The 6,481-nt window shown below is 45.9% G+C and overlaps 1 long non-coding RNA gene across 1 annotated transcript; it reads right to left on the bottom strand.

The window, feature by feature from the left end:
* Positions 1–783: 783 nt before the first annotated feature.
* On the bottom strand, positions 784–3,532 carry LOC141171621 (uncharacterized). Its single transcript, XR_012252363.1, has 2 exons — positions 3,398–3,532; positions 784–1,519 (listed from the first exon to the last, which is right to left on the bottom strand). It is a non-coding gene; the product is annotated as an uncharacterized lncRNA (long non-coding RNA).
* Positions 3,533–6,481: the final 2,949 nt, after the last annotated feature.

The raw sequence follows: 6,481 nt of genomic DNA, 5'->3' as shown, positions 1-6,481 counted from the left end.
GTGTTATCAGTCATTATACAGGAGGAGGAGGTGAGCTGTGACATCACCTGTTGAGAATGATGGATCCTGTGTTATCTACTGTATATAGAGGTGTTATTAGTCATTGTACAGGAGGAGGAGGAGGTGAGCTGTGACATCACCTATTGTGAATGGTGGATCCTGTCTTCTTTACTGTATATAGAGGTGTTATCAGTCATTGTACAGGAGGAGGAGAAGGTGAGCTGTGACATCACCTATTGTGAATGGTGGATCCTGTTTTATCTACTGTATATAGAGGTGTTATCAGTAATTGTACAGGAGGAGGAGGTGAGCTGTGACATCACCTATTGTGAGTGGTGATTTCTGGGGTAATCTACTGTATATAGAGGTGTTATCAGTCATTGTACAGGAGGAGGAGGTGAGCTGTGACATCACCTATTGTGAGTGGTGATTTCTGGGGTAATCTACTGTATATAGAGGTGTTATCAGTCATTGTACAGGAGGAGGAGGTGAGCTGTGACATCACCTATTGTGAGTGGTGATTTCTGGGGTAATCTACTGTATATAGAGGTGTTATCAGTCATTGTACAGGAGGAGGAGGTGAGCTGTGACATCACCTATTTTGAGTGGTGATTTCTGGGGTAATCTACTGTATATAGAGGTGTTATCAGGCATTGTATCTGAATGAGACCTTAGGGATCCTTGTAAACTTTGCACTAAGTTTCTTATACACCACCCCCTATAACACCCCTTACATCATAGAGTGAAGCCACCTATAATACTGAACTTATGATAACGAAAAAGACAATAAGAAAAATATTTATTTTTGCTTTTGTTTTTATTAAGTGAAATCATTTTGAAAGTAACAATTAGAGATTTGATTTTATTGATTTGCAAAGCGACAAGTGAGTAACATGAGTGGAGGCGAAGGTGAAATCTTCCCTCCTCTATATTATTTGCTTGTGCTGAGTAATATATATAATGTCACAGTAACTGCTTTAGACTACAAACATAACTGGGATTCCCGCAGACGACGTCGACAACTTTAATCCTGTGAGGATCGTAGACGCAATCTTCCTCCTGGCCGCTGGGATTCATGCCGCAGTGCGGTGGCACCCAGGCCGTGTTATACCCATGCTTGTTCCACGTCTTCTGTAATGGATGGTTCTGATGGTCTATCTTCTTGACTTTTCCAACATTCACCCTTAACTTCAACACAACCTTTGTGGGATCGTTGTTCAGTGGGTATTTCATGGCCTTATTTATGTCTCGACTCACGTAGACCCCCGGCCCTAACATGCCATCCTTGGATGGTATAAATCCATGCTGGATGATCTGCACGGCGGCTGCGTACGTGGTGCCATGGTACATTATATAGATGTAATGATGGGTCGGGTGCTGAGTGCTGTGCAGGCAGAGTTCTGTAAATGTCGGCAGACACTCTGCATGCCAAAAGTGACATGGATCCACCACAAATACAGGGCATGGAGGACATGGAGGGCATGGAGGACAATCCTGCGGAACGAGGTTCATGTTTTATCTGGAAAAATACATATATATAGGAGGCGACATGATTAGTCCGTACGAAGGAGTGGAAGTGATAAAAGAGCAAAAAGTGCTGCTTCTAACCCAGCTGTTCTGATTGCTGCCATCCCACCCTTACATTTCTTTTATAAAGGTTTATTTTTTGTTACAATCTGCCTTTGTTCTTCCTTTCACTTTTTTTTTATATAATTGCAATTTACTTCTTAAGGATAAAAATTTTCAATTTGCAAATATTATTTGCTGCCATTTTGCATTGGATGCAATGGCTGCCAGGAAGATGAGCCTCACACAAGTGGAACATAGATCTGTGGCTGATGTTATTCTGCCATTACAAGGTTCTCCATATGGCTTATTGCCATTTTGTAAAGAAAATAAAATAAAAAAAATGGATAACACCAACATACGGGATGAAGTTTGGTACGATTCCTGGGGCGTATTGTGGGGAGATGGAGGAGAGAGAGAGAAGAAATAGCGAGTGAAGAGAGAGGCAAATGAGAGAAGAGAAGGAAGAGAGAAGACAACTAGGATGGGGAAAAGAGAGGAAGATGCAAAAGGAGGAAAAAAAGAGAGAGAAAGGAGGGAAAGAAAGTGGAGACAAGAAATTAGAGAGAAGAGAAGGAAGAGAGAAAAGAGAAAGAGGGTGGAAAGAAGAGAAAGAAAAGGAGGAAAAGAAGAAAGAAAATAAATAAGGGAAGAAAGAAGGCAAGAAATGGAAAGAAGGGAAGAATTGGAAAGAAGGAAAGAAAATGAAAGCGAAACAAGGAAAGAGGAAAAAAGAAGAGAGAAAAAAGAAGGGGAGGCTAAATAGAGAAGAGAGTAAAGAAAATAAGGAGAGAAAAAAAGAGAAAGACAGAAGAAACAGAAATAAGATAGAGAGGAGGGAGAAAATAAAGGAGATGGAGAAGAGAAAAAGGAAAGAAGATATAAGAGAAAAAGAACAGAGGGAAAAAGAGTAAAATATAAAAGCAGCATAAAAAAATAAAAAGTCTTAATTTAGGGTTTCATGGTGTGATGCACAGGACATACCATTCCCCTGGATGAATGAGCAGACTATTTTAGCGCCTATTCACACAGTTGGAAAGGGGTTTCGGCTGCATGGAGGTGCAATGTGAGATATAACAATAATAATATTAACTAATAAATAAATTATTGCCACGGTCAATGCGCTCTTGAAGATTGACTGTTCGGTCTAGCAGCATGGTCCTGCCGGTTGGCCAAGCTTGTGCCCCCTCCCATGCTCCTAGCAGAGACAACTTTGCCTCTGCAGCATCGGAGGAGCGCAGGGACACTAGAGCCGGCTGGATTCAGGGCTCCGGGCAGCATTAGAGTAGAGCTTGTGAGCTTTAGTGCTACGAGCTTGCAAGCACGCGCTCATTGTCTAGGTGACAGGCCACCGATAGACTGCAGGGGTGGTCGGTAATCTAGGCAACCATCAGTCATCTATAGAGTTTAAAGAGGATTTTTAATAAGAGGTAAATTGCAAAGTTGCTTGTTTTTACCTATTTAACAAGATGAGAAAACCCCCTTAACTATGGGGTGCAGCTCAATGATTTCCTTTCTACAGCAGATCTCGCTCGTTAATTAAACTTGGAAGCTCCTGATACAAAAATTCTAGTTGCAGCCTCAGCATAAACTTTAGCTATAGGGCGCAGACGACATGGGAGATCGGAACGGGGTGCACAGACTGGCAGTGGCTCTCCCGATCTGAGTGTGACAGCCGCATAGAAATACATAAAGCTGTCAGAGTCGGGTAGGCAGAGCCGCCGGCCAGTCCGTGCACTGTGTTTAGATCTCGTTCCGATTTATATGGCCATCTGATTGCACCATGAAAGTGATTCAGAAGCATTTACATAACTGGATAAAAACAACTTACGATTCAACGGAGATGTCAACGACCCTGGAAAATGCTCTTCACACAACTGCAGGTAGAGGACAGCACCGCTCAGTATTTATATAGGTTGTGTGATATTCTGTGGGCTGCACTATCAGTTCTCAGGAAAAGAGAATATGGCACAAATATAAAATAAGAACAAAGGTTTTTATTTTATTATTCCAGGAAGCAAGTTGGCTTTTCTCGAGAAGCAAGAAGAATTTCCTCACATGACACTAGGTGAGGGTGAAAAAAAAAGTTCGTTTTTTTTCTTAACAAACTACAGACATTGTCACGACTGATAAAGGCATCTAAGCGGTTACACTACTGCAACCAGAGCCAGCTCCATTCACAGTAACACCTCTATATACAGTAGATAACACAGGATCCACCATTCATAATAGGTTATATTCACAGCTCACCTCCTCCTCCTGTACAGTGACTGATAACACCTCTATATACGGTAGATAACACAGGATCTACCATTCACAATAGGTGATGTCACAGCTCACCTCCTCCTCCTGTACGATCACTGATAACACCTCTATATACAGTAGATAACACAGGATGCACCATTCACAATAGGTTATGTCACAGCTCACCTCCTCCTCCTCTTGTACAATAACTGATAACACTTCTATATACAGTAGATGACACATCCATCGTTCACAATAGATGTCACAGCTCACCTCCCACTAGTTCCGCACCCTATCAATTCTTGTTGCAGATTCCAGATCTGTCGTATTTCTGCAAAGGAATATGCAATAAAATTTGCAGAGTTTGGTGCAGATTTTTCTGCAGAAAACCAGCAGCAGCGGATCCGTCTTGTGCTCACATGCCGATACTCCAAGGGGCATCATTTATTCTTGATATGAAGCCACACTTCTCTATATGCAGCTTAGTCCTTTTCAGTAGCACAAATGCAATATCTGACACAACCATGAACAAAAGGAAATGACGCGCCCCTGGGCCTTCTGTGTCGTGCGGCATCGCGTGCACGGGGGCTTACCCGGAGCCGGATCAGATGGGGGTAGTAGTCTCGTGGCGGTGACCCGGTCCGTGCCCAGGGAGTCAAACTAAGTGGCGAGTCTATTAGCAGTAGATGTTGGATGACTACGCCACCCGTTGAATGCAGCTTTGGAGCTGCCGCTGCAGGTCAGACCGCTGAGGCCGGTGGTAGGATTGTGCAGCGTGATAGTATAACCCCCAACGGGAGGGGTATGGCCTCAGGGCAGCCGGCGTGGATGATGGGGGTAGCAGGAACCACTCGGAGACGGTACGGTGTAGTTCAGGGTCTTTACTGGTGACAACGATAGACCCTCCCGGAGTACTGGCTAGCGATTGGGGCCTGGTCAGTCCTTGAGCAGATGGGATCTCCCCTGGCCAGGCGGAGTTGTAGGCCTCCCAAACTGACTGTACTCTTCTGGCTACCTTGCTAGAAGCGGGTATAAGTAGCCCACGTCCCTGAGTGTACCGTGTGGTGCTCACCCGTATGGGCGGTGACTCGGGGCCTTCGGGTTTCTGGGCCAGAGGACCTGCAATCCCCTGCCGGTCGGTTTCTGCTGCTGGATAGGAGTTAGTCCCCACAGCCTCGGACTCCGGGTCCGGTGATAACTTCTCAGTCAGGGCGAGCTCTGCAGCTGCCAGCCCCTGACTCCTTGTAACACTGCTCCCACAGAGCTCCTGTTGTTTCTTCCTATATTTGCTTCTTTTCTCTGCTTCTTCTCTACTCACTCACCCTGCCTCAGCCCTAGGTTTATATAGGGGAAGTTCTTCCCCTCCCAGGACTGGGCAGGAGGTGTGGCATGCATAGGATCCCTGACCAAGAGACCTCCCACCTGCTCTCAGACATAACATTGCTGTTACTGTGGAAAACCAGACCCCTGGGGTGCCACATTCCCCCCTAGTGAAATTTAGTACTCCGGGACTAAACATATTTTAGAAAAACATAACAAGATATAACAATAACAATAAAGAAACACATAAAGGTGGTCACAGCATGTCCGTAACCGGGTGCAGTCTTTGAAGAAAGCAAGGTGTCCATTTCACCAAAACAGGGAGACGTAACCAGGTAGGGGTCTGTCCTGCCCCGAGTCCTTAACAGTCTTTAGTCCGTCCTGGGTTACGCTCCAACTATGTACAAAGGATTCCCGGTAAATCCACCAAGGACTCCTAAAAATAACTAGAAACACATAATTATACACAAGCAACAATAAACAGGTAACCACAAATAAAACAATTTATACACTTCAAATCCTCCAACGTGCGGGTAACTGGCCTCTAGTGGCCCTAGTGGACCTACGGAGCTGACTGTCTGGCCCTGAACTACAGGGTGTAGGAGCTGTCAAGGGTAAACTGGGCAGCGGTCTACGGGCCCTTTGGCTCACTAGGGATATGGCAGGCTCACTGCAAGCAGAGGGTTGATCCTCCTGGTCTGCTGGTGTGGGGTCTTCTGCCTCCTGGACCGGCTGTTCTTCCAGCTCTACCTGTTGCTCCGTAGGTGCTTGGGATGCTGGTTGGAGGAAGGTGAGTACGGGTACCACAACTGCACCATTGACTTGAGTCCAAGACCGAGGGAAGTCTCCGAGCACAGTATTAACCATGTCTTCCCTTTCCTCTACGGGTCGAGGGTCTTCTTGTTCCTCTTCAGGGTTCCGTAGCTGTTCGGGACACTTCTTCAGGTGATCCCGGGATACAATGGTTGTGGTTTCCCCTCCGTCTTTACTGATGGTACAGACCTTTGGGTTGTCGTGGCTTGAGGGCAGTACGGTGTACGGGTCCTTCTCCCACTGGTCGTCCAACTTGTGGAGCCGTCTTTTTCTCTTCAAGACCTGCTCTCCGGGTACCAGGGGAACAGCGGGAGCATACTGGTTGTAAGTTTTCTCTTGTCTTTCCCTAGCCTGACAGAGACTTCGCTCCACGCTCTCCTGTACTCTCCGGTACTGCTGCTGCCTCTCTGTGTCCCAGTCTGCTTCTGGTGAAGTGTCCTCAGGTGTCAGGACTCCCATTTCCAGGTCAACAGGTAACTTACCAGGTCTCGCCCTCATTAGGTAAGCCGGGGTACAGTTGGTGGAACCTACCGGGATG

Source organism: Phyllobates terribilis, unplaced genomic scaffold (genome assembly GCF_046119375.1).
Source record: "Phyllobates terribilis strain yellow unplaced genomic scaffold, ASM4611937v1 Scaffold_12__6_contigs__length_324123572, whole genome shotgun sequence".
NCBI classification, from domain to species: domain Eukaryota; kingdom Metazoa; phylum Chordata; class Amphibia; order Anura; family Dendrobatidae; genus Phyllobates; species Phyllobates terribilis.
The sequence above is the reverse complement of the archived record's forward strand: the minus strand, read 5'-3'. Positions and strand labels throughout refer to the sequence as shown.